This window comes from Canis lupus, chromosome 5, assembly GCF_003254725.2.
Source record: "Canis lupus dingo isolate Sandy chromosome 5, ASM325472v2, whole genome shotgun sequence".
Taxonomy (NCBI): Eukaryota; Metazoa; Chordata; class Mammalia; order Carnivora; family Canidae; genus Canis; species Canis lupus.
This window is the reverse complement of record NC_064247.1, coordinates 25,659,598-25,677,187: the sequence shown is the minus strand read 5'-3', so window position 1 is coordinate 25,677,187 and position 17,590 is coordinate 25,659,598. Positions and strand designations below refer to the sequence as shown.

At 37.7% G+C, this 17,590-nt stretch overlaps 1 protein-coding gene across 1 annotated transcript in view; it reads right to left on the bottom strand.

Moving 5' to 3' along the window:
• The window catches only part of GUCY1A2 (guanylate cyclase 1 soluble subunit alpha 2), a 429,807-nt gene that overhangs the window by 68,878 nt on the left and 343,339 nt on the right, over nucleotides 1-17,590 (bottom strand). The gene's annotated exons all lie outside the window — the stretch shown is intronic.

Sequence of the window (17,590 nt, the reverse complement as noted above, 5' to 3'; positions counted from 1 at the left end):
TCCCTTTATATGCTTTGGACATTTCCAGCCTCTTCCTTTAACTTCTCTCTGGGAAGCTTTTGATCCTTTTCTCTTCAGAGACCTACAGTTCATCCTAGTTGTAGAATGTCAGTCTCATCTTAAACTAGCTCCTCAGGGAAAGCATTGTTTTTCTAGATTTTAGAAGAAAAACTTATATTTCCAATTCCTCAACTTTCTATCATTGAATAGATGGCTGACCTTTTGCCTTTCCTTCACATACCAATATATACACTTACCAAGAAGTTGTAAAAATGTAACATAAAAAACTTAGAAGTTCAAACAAAGCTAGTATATTAAATCTTTCTCTTATTTCTATTTCTCCTACCATCTGTTCACCATTGAGTATAGGGCAAGATGATGTTAATAATTCAAAGCATCCAACAGTGGACTCTGAATTAAAAGGCTCTGTCAGTCTACCTTTCTGTTCAACCATTATATTATGCTACATTAAACAGCCCTGAAGCACTTCAAGAAATGAAAAAATATTGGAATCACCAAAAAATTTAAAAAGCAAAATCTGCATTAATTTGGATAAAGTTTTAGAACTGATTATATGTCATTTGACCTATTTATAACCAGACAATTTTTGAGTGGTGAATACAGGAATTTTTGTAAACTAGAATGTTTCCTTAAACCATACTATTTCAAAGGAGGAGTGATAGCCAAAATATTTAACAAACAGTACAGCATCAGGGGAAACTCCATCAGAATGGCACCAGTCATAAACCACCAGGTTGAGCTATCTTACTGAGTTTCTAGTAGTCCTTTTGACCTCAAAGATTTCTAGGTGCTTTTGACCTCAAAGATTTTTTCAGCTTTAGTGTAGACTGTTTCTCTAGCCCCCATGCTACTCATATTAAGTTCTAAATATATTACTTAATGGCACTATGTTGAAAAATCTCAGTAAAACCACCTCACATAATTCAAGACATGTTAGATTACAGGATTGTTCTGTATGTAGCTATACCATCCAATTATAAAATAAATGTATGGTTCATTAAATGACCTGTAAGTTTTGATCTACCTCTAAATTTGCAATCAATATGTTATCTTAACTGATAAAATGGAATCCAGAGAGATAATCCAGAGAGATTAATTGATTTGCCTAATATACTTGAGAATGAGCCCAGGATCTTAAGGTGAACTCAGATCTTAAAACTGTACTGGTTTTTTTTGAAATATAGCTCCATTATCCTCAATGGCATTAGTATTTGTTTATTGACTGTCCTCCCCAAGCCAAGCATTGTGTGTTGGACACTAGGAGAATAAACAATGAAGATACAGCCCCTCCTTAGCTATGGTGCCTCTTGCAAATGGATGATAGACCCATAACACAGTGTGATAAATACTGTGTAGCTGTCATTAAGGTAGATAGTATTTGTTTATATGGGCCCCAGAAACAGGTCAGAGATGAGATGACAGATATTTCAGGTGAATTTTGAGGATGAGTTGGCTTTCACAGGTCAGAGAATTATTCCAGAATAGTACGTGCTATTGCCTATATCTATACATGGTATCCTGCTGTGTCTTTTCTTATTTTTATCCTTACCCTTAATACATAATTATTATTATATATTTCAAACACATAAAATTATACAGAGTATAATATGGATATCATGTTCCATCCCATCATTTAAATTTGTCAAATCCTATCATTTTTGCCTAGCTTGCTTCACGTAACTCTCTCTTAAGAAATAAAATATTAAAACCATATAGATGAAGTGACACCTTCTGGGCATCTGTTCCTGATCATCTGTCAGAAGTAGCCACAGTTGTAACTTTGAGATTTAACCATGTAGATTCTTACAATTCTAGTTCTAGCCAATTAAAATGATATTGTAGGGATCCCTGGGTGGCGCAGCGGTTTAGCGCCTGCCTTTGGCCCAGGGCGTGATCCTGGAGACCCGGGATCAAATCCCACATCGGGCTCCTGGTGCATGGAGCCTGCTTCTCCCTCTGCCTGTGTCTCTGCCTCTCTCTCTCTCTCTCTCTCTCTCTGACTACCATAAATAAATAAAAATTAAAAAAAAATAAATAAAATGATATTGTATAACTTTATTATCCTTTATTTTTATACATGTCTTCTTTTGTGCATATGCATGAATGGATATCAACCTAGGTTTGGAATTGCTGGATTTGGGGCCTGTGGTATCTGAAACTTTAACTTGGCTTTATATCCTTGCCAAATCATGGTTTTGTGACCCTTTTAAATTTTTGCCAACATCTTGATTTGAAATGGGATATCTTTATTATCTTAATTGGGGTTTCCTTGGTAGCTTTAGAACCCAACCACATATTGGTGTATCTCTGAACAATACATTTTTAGATTTTTCTCCTTTGAGCTTTCTGTAACTAAAATTATATGAATTTTTTGAAGCTTATTTCTTTTGTTCAACATTATGTTTTAGAGATGCATCAATGCACCATTTTATTTCATTAACTTTACTTTGTTGTAGGTAATTTTAAGAACATACCATAAGAGACTTAATTTTTCCATTGCTGATGGACATTTGAATAGTTATTGTTTGTTTGTTTTTTTAATAACAAGACTTCTGTAAATATTCTTGAACTTGACTTATGGTGCATATGGGAAAAAATTCTCTAAGGTATATATACAATAGTGGAGTTAATAAGTCTGAGGTTATAGTTTTTTGTGTGTATTTTCAACTGAATTAGTCACACCAAACTGGTTTTCAAAATAGCTTTACTGTTTTACATTCCCATCAGAAGTGGATGAGCATTTCTATTCCTCACATTCCAGCCATCACTTGATAATGTTTGACTTTTAAATTTTGCCCATCTGAAGGATGGAAAATCACATGGTGGTTTTGATTTGTATATCTCTAACGATTCATGAGATTTAACACTCTTCATATGTTTGAGTGAATTGTACTTTCTTCTCTGAAATTCCTTTCCATTTAGTTTATTTACTGTTTTCTCATGAGTTAGAGTTCTTTAATATATGTTAGATAGAAATGATCTGTTGATTATATGCAGTGAAGATATGTTCTTCCACTTTGACTTTGCATTTCTACTTTGTGATTCTTAAAATGAACAGAATTTCATGCAGATGAATATACCCATATTTTCCTCTGTAACTAAGACTTTCTATGTTTCTTTAAGAAATCCTTTGCTGAATTTAGATCATACAGATTTTCTACTCTATTTTCCTTTAAAAGTTTTATAGTTTTTCCTTGTACATTTAAATCTTTAAGCCACCTGGGATAAATGTTGTGTATGATACAAGGTCTGATTTAAATTTTCAACACAGATGTTACAAGGATCAGTAGAAAAGTTTTCTAGTTTTGAAATTACAAAATTCAATGATTTATGGGTCAAAGAACAAACATAAGGGAATTTGACTAACATTTAAAACTGAAAATTACTAATCTTCTGGAATTTCTTCAGAAATCCCATGGCTCAGGGTGATACAATTTCAAACCTATTTTATGCACTAGAAAAGGAAGAATATTTTGTAGCAATTAGGTAAAGTGTTCTATATGTGGTGTTGTGTGTTATTTAAATGTTTCATATCCTTGTGGATCTTTTATCTGCTTGATTCATCAGATACTGAGCAGGATCTAAAATATATCTTTCGGGATCCCTGGGTGGCGCAGCGGTTTGGCGCCTGCCTTTGGCCCAGGGCGCGATCCTGGAGACCCAGGATCGAATCCCACGTCGGGCTCCCGGTGCATGGAGCCTGCTTCTCCCTCTGTCTGTGTCTCTGCCTCTCTCTCTCTCTCTGTGTGACTATCATAAATAAATAAAAAAAAATTGAAAAAAAAAATTTAAAATATATCTTTCATATAATTGTTGATTTTCCTAAATTACCTCCCACCCAAGGAACATTCTTTAGAATTTTCTTTAATAAATTTATGCCAGAGACAAACATTCCATTTTCTTTGCCTTTTAAAAAGGTTTTGGGGGAGGGGACAAGAAGGTGGAAGAGTAGGACCCCCAAATCACCTGTCCCCACTGATTACCTAAATAACTTTCAAATCATCCTGAAAACCTACGAATTTGGTCTGAGATTTAAAGAGAGAACAGCTGGAATGCCACAGTGAGAAGAGTTCGCGCTTCTATCAAGTACAACTTGTTTTTGGCCACTCTGCACTGAGCAAAATGACTAGAAGGAAAACCTCACCTCAAGAGAAAGAATCAGAAACAGTCCTCTCTCCCAGGTTACAAAATTTGAATTATAGTTCGATGTATAAAAGCCAAATCAGAAGCACAATTATAAAGCTACTGGTGGCTCTGGAAAAAAGCATAAAGGATTCTGGAGACTTCATGACTGCAGAATTTAGATCTAATCAGGCAGAAATTAAAAATCAATCAAATGAGAAGCAATCCAAACTAGAGGTCCTAACGACGAGGGTTAACGAGGTAGAAGAACGAGTGAGTGATATAGAAGACAAGTTGATGGCAAGGAGGGAAACTGAGGAAAAAAGAGAAAAACAATAAAAAAATCATGAAGATAGGTTAAGGGAAATAAATGACAGCCTCAGAAGGAAAAATCTAGGTTTAATTGGGGTTCCTGAGGGCGCTGAAAGGGACAGAGGTCCAGAATATGTATTTGAACAAATCATAGCTGAAAACTTTCCTATATGAGAAGGGAAACAGGCATTCATGTCCCCCTTAAAATCAATAAAAACTGCTAAACACCTCGACATTTAATAGTGAAGTTTGCAAATTCCAAAGATAAAGAGAAGATCCTTAAAGCAGCAAGAGACAAGAAATCCCTACTTTTATGGAGAGGAATATTAGGGTAACAGCGGACCTCTCCACAGAGACCTGGCAGACCAGAAAGGGCTGGTAGGATATATTCAGGGTCCTAAATGAGAAGAACATGCAGCTAAGAATACTTTATCCAGCAAGGCTCTCATTCAGAATAGAAGGAGAGATAAAGAGCTTCCAAGACAGGCAGGAACTGAAAGAATATGTGACCACCAAACCAGCTCTGCAAGAAATATTAAGGGGGATTCTGTAATAGAAAGAGGAAGTCCAAAGGAACAATCCACAAAAACAAGGACTGATAAGATATCATGATGACACTAAACTCAAAACTCATATCTGTCAATAGTAACTCTGAATGTGAACGGGCTTAATGACCCCATCAAAAGGCGCAGGGTTTCAGATTGGATAAAAAAGCAAGACCCATTATTTGCTGTCTACAAGAGACTCATTTTAGACAGAAGGTCACCTACAGCCTGAAAATTAAAGGTTGGAGAACCGTTTGAATGATAAATGGTTCTCAAAACCATTTATCAAAAGAAACTATCAAAACTATTTCTCAAAAGAAAGCAGGGGTAGCCATCCTTATATCAGATAAACTAAAGTTTATGCTGAAGACAGTACTAAGAGATGAAGAGGGACACTATATCATACTTAAAGAATCTATCCAACAAGAAGACCTAAAAATCATCAATATTTATGTCCCAAATGTGGGAGCTGCCAAGTATACCAATCAATTAATAACCAAAGTTAAGACATAGATAATAATACACTTATACATGCTGACTTGAACGTAGCGCTTTCTACAATCGACAGATCTTCTAAGCACAACATCTCCAAAGAAATAAGAGCTTTAAATGATACACTGGACCAGATGGATTTCACAGATAGTTACAGAACTTTACATCCAAACACAACTGAATACACATTCTTCTCAAGTGCACAGGGAACTTTCTCCAGAATAGACCACATACTGGGTCACAAATTGGGTTTTAACCAATACCAAAAGATTGGGATCGTCCCCTCCATATTTTTAGACCATAATGCTTTGAAATTAGAACTAAATCACTAGAAGAAGTTTGGAAGGATTTCAAACACATGGAGGTTAAGGACCATCCTGCTAAAAGATGAAAGGGTAAACCAGGAAATGAGAAAAGAATTCAATAGATTCATGGCAACTAGTGAAAATGAAGATACAACCGTTCAAAATCTTTAGGATACAGCAAAGATTTCCTGAGGGGGAAATACATCGCATACAAGTATCCATCCAAAAACTGGAAAGAACTCAAATACAAAAGCTAACCTTGCACTTAAAGGAGCTGGAGAAAAAACAGCAAATAGATCCTACACCCAGCAGAAGAGAGTTATTAAAGATTTGAGCAGAACTCAATGAAATAGAGACCAGAAAAATGTGGAACAGATCAACAAAACCAGGAGTTGGTTCTTTGAAAGAATTAATAAGATAGACCATTAGCCAGCCTTATTAAAAAGAAGAGAGAAAAGACTCAAATTAATAAAATCATGAATGAAAGAGGAGAGATCACCACCACACCACGAAAATACAAACGATTTTAAAAACATATTATGAGCAGTTATATACCAATAAATTAGACAATATAGAAGAAATGGATGCATTTCTGGAAAACCACAACTACCAAAACTGGAACAGGAAGAAATAGACAACCTGAACAGGCCAATAACCAGGGAGGATATTGAAGCAGTCATCAAAAACCTCCCAAGACACAAAAATCCAGGGCTTCCCAGGGAAATTCCATCAAACCTTTAAAGAAGAAACCATACCTATTCTACTAAAGCTGTTTGGAAAGATAGAAAGAGATGGAGTACTTCCAAACTCGTTCTATGAGGCCAGGATCACCTTAATTCCAAAACCAAAGACTCCACCAAAAAGAATAATTATAGACCAATATCCCTGATGAACATGGATGCAAAAATTGTCAACAAGATACTAGCCAATAGGATGCAACAGTACATTAAGATTATTCTCCATGACGAAGTGGGATTCATCCTCGGGATGCAAAACTGGTTCAACACCCATAATGCAATCAATGGGATTGATCGTATCAGCAAAAGAAAAAACAAGAACCATATGGTGTCTCCATGGATGCAGAGAAAGCATTTGACAAAATACAGCATCCATTCCTGATCAAAACTCTTCAGAGTGTAGGGATAGAGGGAACATTCCTCAGCATCTTAAAAGCCATCCACGAAAAGCCCACAGCAAATATCATTCTCAATGGGGAAACACTGGGAGCCTTTCCCCTAAGATCAGGAACAAGACAGGGATGTCCACTCTTACCACTGCTATTCAACATAGTGCTAGAAGTCCTAGCCTCAGCAGTCAGACAACAAAAAGACATTAAAGGCATTCGAATTGGCAAAGAAGAAGTCAAACTCTCCCTCTTTGCAGATGACCTGATACTGTACATAGAAAACCCAAAAGCCTACACCCCAAGATTGCTAGAACTCATACAGAAATTCAGCAGTGTGGCAGGATACAAATCAATGCCTAGAAATCAGAGGCATTTCTATACACGAACAATGAGACTGAAGAAAGAGAAATTAAGGAGTCAATCCCATTTACAATTGCACCCAAAAGCACAAGATACCTAGGAATAAACCTAACCAAAGCGGTAAAGGATCTATACCCTAAGAACTACAGAACACTTCTGAAAGAAATTGAGGAAGACACAAAGAGATGGAAAAATATTCCATGCTCATGGATTGGAAGAATTAATATTGTGATAATGTCAATGCTACCCAGGACAATTTACACGTTTAATGCAATCCCTATCAAAATACCATGGACTTTCTTCAGAGAGTTGGAAGAAATCATCTTAAGATTTGTGTGGAATCAGAAAAGACCCTGAATAGCCAGGGGAATTTTAAAAAAGAAAACCATAGCTGGGGGCATCACAATGCCAGATTTCAGGTTGTACTACAAAGCTGTGGTCATCAAGACAGTGTGGTACTGGCACAAAAACAGACACATAGATCAGTGGAACAGAATAGAGAATCCAGAAGTGGACCCTCAACTTTATGGTCAACTAATATTCAACAAAGGAGGAAAGACTATCCACTGGAAGAAAGACAGTCTCTTCAATAAATGGTGCTGGGAAAATTGGACATCCACTTGCAGAAGAATGAAACTAGACCACTCTCTTTCACCATACACAAAGGTAAACTGAAAATGGATGAAAGATAAATGTGAGACAAGATTCCCTCAAAATCCTAGAGGAGAACACAGGCAACACCCTTTTTGAACTTGGCCACAGTAACTTCTTGCAAGATACATCCACGAAGGCAAAAGAAACAAAAGCAAAAATGAACTATTGGGACTTCATCAAGATAAGAAGCTTTTGCACAGCAAAGGATACAGTCAACAAAACTAAAAGACAACCTACAGAATGGGAGAAGATATTTGCAAATGACGTATCAGATAAAGGGCTAGTTTCCAAGATCTATAAAGAACTTATTAAACTCAACAGCAAAGAAACAAACAATCCAATCATGAAATGGGCAAAAGACATGAAGAGAAATCTCACAGAGGAGGACAAAGACATGGCCAACACGCACATGAGAAAATGCTCTGCATCACTTGCCATGAGGGAAATACAAATCAAAACCACAATGAGATACCACCTCACACCAGTGAGCATGGGGAAAATTAACAAGGCAGGAAACCACAAATGTTGGAGAGGATGCGGGGAAATGGAAACCCTCTTACACTGTTGGTGGGAATGTGAACTGGTGCAGCCACTCTGGAAAACTGTGTGGAGGTTCCTCAAAGAGTTAAAAATAGACCTGCCCTACGACCCAGCAATTGCACTGCTGGGGATTTACCCCAAAGATACAGATGCAGTGAAATGCCGGGACACCTGCACCCCGATGTTTATAGCATCTATGTCCACAATAGACAAACTGTGGAAGGAGCCTCGGTGTCCATCGAAAGATGAATGGATAAAGAGGCTGTGGTCTATACATACAATGGAATATTACTCAGCCATTAGAAATGACAAATACCCACCATTTGCTTCTATGTGGATGGAACTGGAGGGTATTATGCTGAGTGAAGTAAGTTAATCGGAGAAGGACAAACATTATATGGTCTCATTCATTTTATATTTGAATATAAAAATTAGTGAAAGGGAATAAAGGAGAAAGGAGAAAAAATGAGTGGGAAATATCAGAGAGGGAGACATAATATGAGAGACTCCTAACTCTGGGAAACGAACAAGGGGTGGTGGAAAGGGAGGTGGGCGGGGGATGAGGGTGACTGGGTGATGGACACTGAGGGTCGCACTTGATGGGATGAGCACTGGGTGTTATGCTACATGTTGGCAAATTGAACTCCAATAAAATAAATAAATAAATAAATAAATAAATAAATAAATAAATAGGTTTTATTTTATATTCACTCTTGAGAAAACTTTGTGGTGAATAGAATTTATTAAAGTGACATTTACCCTTCATTTGCCTACAGTGGAAACCATCCATTGTCTTGTGAATTCCATTGTTGCTATTAAGTCTACTTCTCAGTCCTTTGGAGGCAACCTCTTTTTTTTCTCACTAATGTAAAAATCATTGTATCGAAAGTTCCGTTGGTTTCTAGTTTTCTTCTTATTTGTTCTCCTTTAGTTTTATTTGGCTTCCCGTTGTTCTGGAAAGTCTAAGCCACTTTCTATTTTTATATTCCTTTTGCTGCATTCTCTCCCTGGATGGCATTCTGGTTAAAGAGTTTAATTCTATTAAGTCTGTTCTGCATTTGGTCTTTATTTTATATTTCCATCTCTTTGTTTCTCTGATTTGTCTTCCCCCAATCTGTTTATTATTCACTATTTTTTGTTTATTGTATCTCTTCTACTGTTAGACCAAGAGTTTGTTTTAAGATTTAATTTATTTATTCATGAGAGACACAGAGAGAGGCAGAGACATAGGTAGACGGAAAAATAGGCTTCCTGTGGAGAGCCCAATGTGGGACTCCATCCCAGGACCCCAGGATCATGCCCTGAGCCAAAGGCAGATGCTCAACCACTGAATCACCCAGGTGCCCCCAAAGGTTGAGTTTTAAGTTATATTATGATATTATGTATTTCTATAAATTCTTAGTTTTCTTTAAATTTTGTTTGTTGTTTATACTTACTGTAAATCTTCTTGCAATTCCTCAAAATACATTAAACATACTCACGTTATATTGTTTTGCATTGATTCCATCATCAAAAGGTTTTACAGTATTAGCTTTGTCACTTTTTTCTGCTGCCCTTTGGTTATTTTTATCTGTAAGATAGTACTTCTCCTGAAACATAGCTGAGCCAAAGTTTTTGTGGCCGGGGGCAAAGGTACAGCCAGTCTGGGATAACTCAAAATAATTCTTGGTTTGGAAAAAATAATCATTCTTGGTTTGAGTTTATTTAGCCAACTCAGGTAGTGTCATTTTGGCTTGCACACCTGTATATGTATCATATTATGGCTGTAATTGCCCAAGGAGATTTTTATTTCCTACTCCAGTCAATATCAGTGAAAGAGACAGATGAATGTGTTTGCTATTTTCTGGGTGGCAGAATGTGGCAGGGTGAAGAAATCATTTTTTAGCTTACCCGTACAGTAACATTATGACTCTGTATGTTTTAATACACAAAAGATGGATTTATCTTCTATTTTCTGATATTATAAGTCCTCAACTCACAAATGTTCATTTTCACTGGGCATGGAGATGTGTTCAAGAGGAAATGTTGGCTCTATTTAAGAATATGATATTATTTCACTTGTACATGTGATATATAAACATATATATGACATTGGTATATATCACATTATTTTTTTTTTTTTTAGTTTTCCACAGCATGGCCCAGGTAGTAAAACTCTGTATTTTCTAGAAATTGAACAAATTGCACATTTTTCTTCAATATCTTACGTGAAAGGTCTCATTATTCAAATGTCAACACATTAGCGTTGTTGCTCTTATATTTGATTTATATACATTCTTTGTATTTTTTCTTAACCATGCTTTTTCATCATTTCTTTGTGTTGACTTTCTTTTTTCCTGCCCTCCTTTTCCCCCCTTTATATATTTGACAGTTTACAATTTTCTGTTTCTGTGAGGTTTAGTCTTCAACTCTGACCGACATAACTACTGTAGGAAATCTAGTGCTAACTAACACTCATACCTTCCTTTGAGACAATAGAAGACTTTAATGTACTTCAGTCAGATCATTGACTCCCACCTTACATGTCATAACTTTTTACATTACTTCCAGCTCAACTTTAAAAAAATCTCTTTAATTGGCATCATGGTTATTATTTATTTATATGGTCAGTGCTTATTTGGATTTACCAACCGAGGCATTGGTATGTTTGCTCCTTATTCTCCCTACATCTCAGGAAGCTTTTCTGAGATCCACTGCTTTCTTCTGGAAGTATATTTATAAGCTCTTCTAATGAGCTCACCTTTATGTCTTTATTCTGCCTGAATTATAAATTCACTGTCTTTTTCTCTCAGCACACTGAAATAAGCCAAGCTCTTTCTGGCTTATGTCATGGCTCCTGAGAAACATGCTATTTGTCTAATTATTATTTCACTGTAGGACCCCTGCCTTTTTCCCCAAGTTGGTTTTAAGTTCTGCACTTGTGTAGGATGATTCTGTTATGTTTACTGAGATCAAGACCTCCCCTCCATATTTTCCCGCTATTGTTTTATTTTATTTCTCCTGGGGGCAGTTTCCCCCTGCTTCTATGTTTTAAAACATAGATCTGACCTCACCTTCCAGCTTCTCCCTTCTCCAAACCCCATCAGACTTCTCTGCACCATACTCACATGTTCCTTTTCCTTTGGATTTCTACTTCATTGCCTTACTTTATTCCCCACACTATCCATTTTATACTTAATTTCTAGCTCTTTTTTATTTTTATTTTTTTTAGAAAAAGGGTTTCCACTTTCTAATACCTTCCCTTACTATTTTCTATAGAATTCTTACCTGTCAGTTCTCAGCTCAAAATTTACATCTGCAGTGATGTATTTCTCCATCTGTTAGATGCTATTACAGCATTTTGTAAGCTTCCCACTCCATACTATTTGCAATTTTTAATTATGAATCACTATGCAATTCTGATGAATCTTTGTCTCCCACGCAATTTACTCAGTTTCATCACGAGACAAAATGTGTATATTTTGCTTACTCATGATGATCCCAGAACCCAGTACAGTTTCAGGCACAGTTTATGTTCAGTAACTACTTGATGAAAAAATGAAGAACCCCAAGAGTGATGATAAGCTAGTATATAACATTCAAGTGCTAGAATGTAGGCTCTGTAATGTAAGGTGAAGAAAATTGAAGCTGATTTTCAGATGAAGAAAAATGTAAAAAAGAAAAACAATGTCCTGTAAATCCTGGAGAAATACAGGGAAGGGCACTAAATCTGATGGCTAGCTGTATAACTTATCAAGTTATTTTGGAAATGTTGCCCATTGTCTTTCTCTCTATATATATATGACAATAATGCTTACCTGGTAAGGTTGCTATGAGAATAAGCAAATTAAAGAATATACAATGCGACCTAGCACATAGTCCAGATTTACTAATAACTGTAGTCCTTTGTCATCTGGGAAACTTTAGAAGAGAATTTACTCAGGTGAAAAAAGTAGACTGGTCCTAAAGAAGCCCCTCCCTCCCAAGTATAAAGATGTACAGGAATGGACTGGTGAGGGTGGGGGGTTTTGTCAGCTTCTGCTGGAGGCCCACATCTGGGGCCACTGTGATGATACCTAGCGGGTTGAGTAATCCTGACTAGAGAGGTAGGGGGCAGATGAGTTGGCCATTTAAACATTTCCTACTTGGGAGTTTTGATCAATTGTGCATAAGCAGGGAGAACAGCAGAGGCTCTTTGAAGATTTCACTTCATCTTACTGGCTGAAAAGCTTGTTCTATATTTGAAAGTGTTAATATTAAGCATTTCAATCACTTCTCACTCTCTCACATTAGCACTAATAAGCTCAGAGCTACATTATCTTAATAAGGCATCTTGATAATGAAGTGCTCCACCTGTGATCCTGAGAAAACTTAGCCCTCTGGTCATATCGAGACAGGAGACAGCTGTTCCCACAAGCTCAGTATCCTTCTGAACATGAACCCCCCACCCCCACCCCACCCCCCACCACCCCCCGCAGAGAGAGCGTGCAGGACTTCTTCCAGGTGAAAGATGATGAACAGAAGGAAGGAAGAGAACCTTTTAAAAAATCTGTTTAGATTAAGATTTTAATAGCCCTTCACATGGTAAGCTCTATCCCAAAGTCCCTGTCCTCAATGCAGTTAATAATTTAAAAGTGGTATGATTTAGCAGTGACAGTAAACCTCACATTATATAATGTCTGCTCACAGAGGTGACCTTGTGTATGCACAGAGCAGAAGGCTACTTACATGATGTGATTTAAAGAACATTGGATACTATCCTGCATCCTGAAATGTTAGCTGCTATACAGCATCTCTCCTGTGCAGTTGATTCCTATTTTGAAAATGCAAATGCAAATGTCTCTAATATATTGAATTGGCTACACCAGGATACCAGGGGTGTACAATAGGCTGCATATTCTGGATGGTCCATAAGGAGACTAAACAACCATGAGATATTTTGTTTCATTATGGCTACCTCCTCCATCCACTCCACCCCTTCCCCATTGGATAAAAGTCAATCAAAAGATGTTCCTTATAGCCAGCCGTAAGCTAACTGTATATAATCTCCCACTTTAAACCATGGTGGGTTTAAAGGACAGTGAGAGCACAGTATTCTTCACGTGAAAGTAATTACTTGGGATTTGTTTCAGGCTTTACATCTATACAGATCATTATGGAGAGGGAGAGAAAGGATTTTCTCTTCTTTAAATGATTGAACAAAGTACTACCAAAGCCATTTTATTTCCATGAGGGAAGCCAGTCTGAAGACCAAGCCAGTATACAAGGGAAGATGGAATCAAACATAAATGCAGTCCGTTTGCCACATCCAAACTCTTGTTTTCATGAGCCAATATGGTTCATTTACCTTAAAAAACAACAACAAAAAAAAAACAAACTCACCCACTGAGTTGAATTTTTGTTACTTGCCAGTATATCTAAGAAGACAGAAAGAACTTGCTTTTTAATTATTGGTTATTAAAACATAATGGTTTTCTTCTGTTTTAGATTTCTAAGGCAGGTATAACCTCATTCCAGTAGTACCCCCACTGTGGCAGTAAAAGGCATAGGGGAGCAGTTACGGAAAATTTCATAAGAGATGGCATGAGAATGTCCACTCTGAAAAATGAATATATGTTCTGTGGGCAGGTCAGGGCAAAAGGTGAGTATTCTTGAAAATAAAAGCAAACCAGGGACACCCACAAAACCACCTATTGTCATCAGTACCTCTCAATACAGCTAGTTTTCTATTAATCTCAAATTGAAAAGTTTCTTGAATCAATTGACTTAGTTTCATGAAGTTTTTCCTTTTTTTTCTTCTTTTTTTCATAAACAAAGAAAAGTTCTTAGAGACAAGTGTTGCACCAGGACCAGTGCTTGTGAAGGACTGGTCTAGATAAGAAATGATTGCATGTTCAGAATCTGTAAGGCCAAGAACAGAGATGCTTTAGGTTGGGGTGGAGGAGAAGTATCTAAGGCAGATACTTCAGGATTTGGTGACAGCAAACACGTGCTATGTGTACTATTGAATTATGTATATGCCACGGATGTATCTTATATAAACTCATCTCTATAGACTCGGTGACATTTTTTAGCTTAAATCCTTTCTGATACAGTTTAAGAGGTCTTTATAGGTAAGATGGGGAGGGTTTTCCTTCCTCCATCTCTGTCAACTTCATCACCTAGACTTTGAAGCAGCACTCCTTGTGGTCCAGTACCTCATGGGTTCTGAGCAGAACGACTCCTTAACATTTGTGGGGCTTCTTCCTGTATGAGCTCACACTTAACTCCCTGGGGCCACGCTGGGGAGCAGATAACCTGTTGCTTCTCATTTTCCAGTGTTCACTAGCCTTTCCCCTCAGAGCGCATCTACATCTCCTCTTTCTCTTAAGTATATGAATCAATTTCTTCAGATAAATCGGCGCATGCAAATAATCAGGCTTATTCACCTCAACTCTTCTTAAGGTTCACTGGGATATTCTGTGCCAGATTTAATATCATTGAAGAAAGAGATATTTAGCATTCATTCAGCACAAATGCATGAATATATCACAGCCAAGAACATAGGGAGAGGATGTGTAGAATAACACATTTAAATTTTGATTAAGAGGTAGATCCAAATAAGATAGGGTAGATAGAAGCACTAAGGTACAACTGCATTCTGATGAATTTACTCCAAGTAACTTCCTGCTAACCCAGCACTGACTTGGTTGCATTGACGGTACCACATAAATAAATCTTGGATATTATTATTTAAATACAGCCAACATTGTAACTGCAGCCATTGAAAGGAAATGTAATTGGTCTAGTCTTGCATAGTTAGCTCTTTGTTACAACAACAACAAACCTAAGCAGTCATCTGAATCATTCACTAATGTTAAAAGAGGTTTGCACTCAGCTCACTTGAAATCAACAGATACTTCCCTGTTCTTTGTATGTGATTTTGAATTGGCCTCTCAATCATCTGCATGGAGAAATAAAAGTCTTATTAGTCAGGGATCCATCATCAAAGAATATTTAAAAAAAACGAAAGGCAATGCCTTCTTTGAAGTAAGAGCATCACATAAATTATATGACAATAAGGAAATTAATAAAGCTCTTCTAAAAGAGCTTCATCTTGTCTTTAAAGAGGGACGACTCATGCTGGTCTCACGTTGGGGTTTAGCCAGAGGGGCAGGCAGAGAGTTTTCCTTCTGTGGAAATGAAGGCTGACAGAAGCACAATTGTCAAATTGGACAGGAGTGTTTTCCTATCATTTCCTTAGCTAATAAGTTGCATGACTGGGATTGGTCCCAGGTCTGTATAATCCCAAATATCACACACTTAACTAATAACTTGTGCTTCTCTGCACATACTTTGGTAGCTATAACTTTCAAGTAGAAGGCATACAGTGTGATCAAAATTTGGTAAAGTGCTTCTACATAACTTCCATACCTTGAAAGTTGAAATCTTATATGCATTGCCTGTTCATAATGGATAATAACCTGGACTTGAGGTCCAAACCTGAAAAAAGCAAAAGTGTGCAAAATCTGTACTGCACTGTTGTGATTAGAGGTTTCTTACTGGTCTGTTCTGGTCATTGTAATTCCATTTAAATTAACATCGGAAATCCTCCTTTAGCACTCTGCAATGTATCAGATGCATACATGGGAAGGGCTCTGTCTCCTGAGGAATGTGTGTCATCTTCCATCTTCTTATCTGATCATGGTGATGATGACATTTTGCAATGGAATCTCTTCCTGATCAGTAGAGGTCACTGAACAGGAATCTGGGAGCCTTGTGAGAATCTGTGGTCTGGTCAGTATGTTTTATTTGGAAGAATTGTTGGCAGATACTAATCATTAAATTTAGAATGTCTCTGTCCACAAGAATTAGAGAACCAAGACACCCTCATAGCAAATATCATAGGCATGGTTTCCGAAAGATTCCAGCTCTGTTTTAAATAGGGCGTCATAGCCTTATGCCTGAGTTGGTTTAGGTTTTTTTGAGAATAAGATAATAAAAAAAAAAAAATCTCAAGCTAAAAATATAACTGTGGCCGAAGCTGTGAGGTGTTGATCAAAATCCTTATCGTTTTCCTGGATCCACATTTGGAGTGCTTTCATAGTCCTCTTTGGCAGGTGGAAGTGGCCATGGGACTCAGTGCAGAGGCAGGTGTGTGAATAAAGGTGGCCTGTGCCTGTTGCCGGGCCTGGTCCCTGAACGACAGCATGAAATAGCTTTACACTAACTTGGAACCTTTCTGTCCCGATAGATGAGTGAGAAATACATAACCATTGCATGAGGTCTCTCTCTGGTTGGATTTCTCTGTAAGTTCAGCCTCTCCATTCCAAATCAATAATGCAAAGTGCTGCCATAACAGACGCCTAAACTCCGTGGTACTGGTGTAGAGGCAACCTGGTCTGTGTGGTTGAAAAGAGGAGGACGTGTGCTTTTTGTGACCAAAACGCCCAGTAAAACTGTCCCCCGTGGTTAACTGGGAAGGGAGGTCAGCCGCCTTCAGTGTGCAGCACACGTGGTTGTAGGGAGGCACACCATTAGTGCACGTTGGCTGCATCTTACCGTAGTTGGCAAGGGATGAAGAGAAGGAAATGAGCTCAGGCCCATGTGGTTTGCACACAAAATGTAGAGAATGCTAAGGACTTCTGTATGGAACAAAGGAAAGAAAAGACAAAACTGAAACCGTAAGAAAAAGATTAAGACTGAAGTGAGTGAGATCCAATGAGACTTCTCGGTATGACAAAGGGACAGCCTATGGCAAAGATCGGGGTAAGAGTGTCACCTCCCCTCGGGTAAGATGTGACACTGAAATAGCTGCCATTATGTTATGAGACAATCCTGGGGACAAAGGACATAAGGCAAGACTAAGAACATTATCTCAGAAGAAAACCTTAGTTTGAATGCTGGCTGATGGCACTGACTAGAAGCAAATAGATTAGAAGCCTTCTGAGTTCTAAGGGGATTATTTTGTCTAACAACAAAGATAAACACAATCCTGTACTGACAACGCCTGTGAGTTCATGCCAGTGCTTCAGCCTACAAACATGGGGCTAGGAAACCTGCCAAGGAGGAACTGCTGCCCCATGGCCCAGCAGGTGCAGCCCGAGCTAGCACTGCCCATCCTGCTATGAGCCCAGTAACTTTCTTCTATTTCC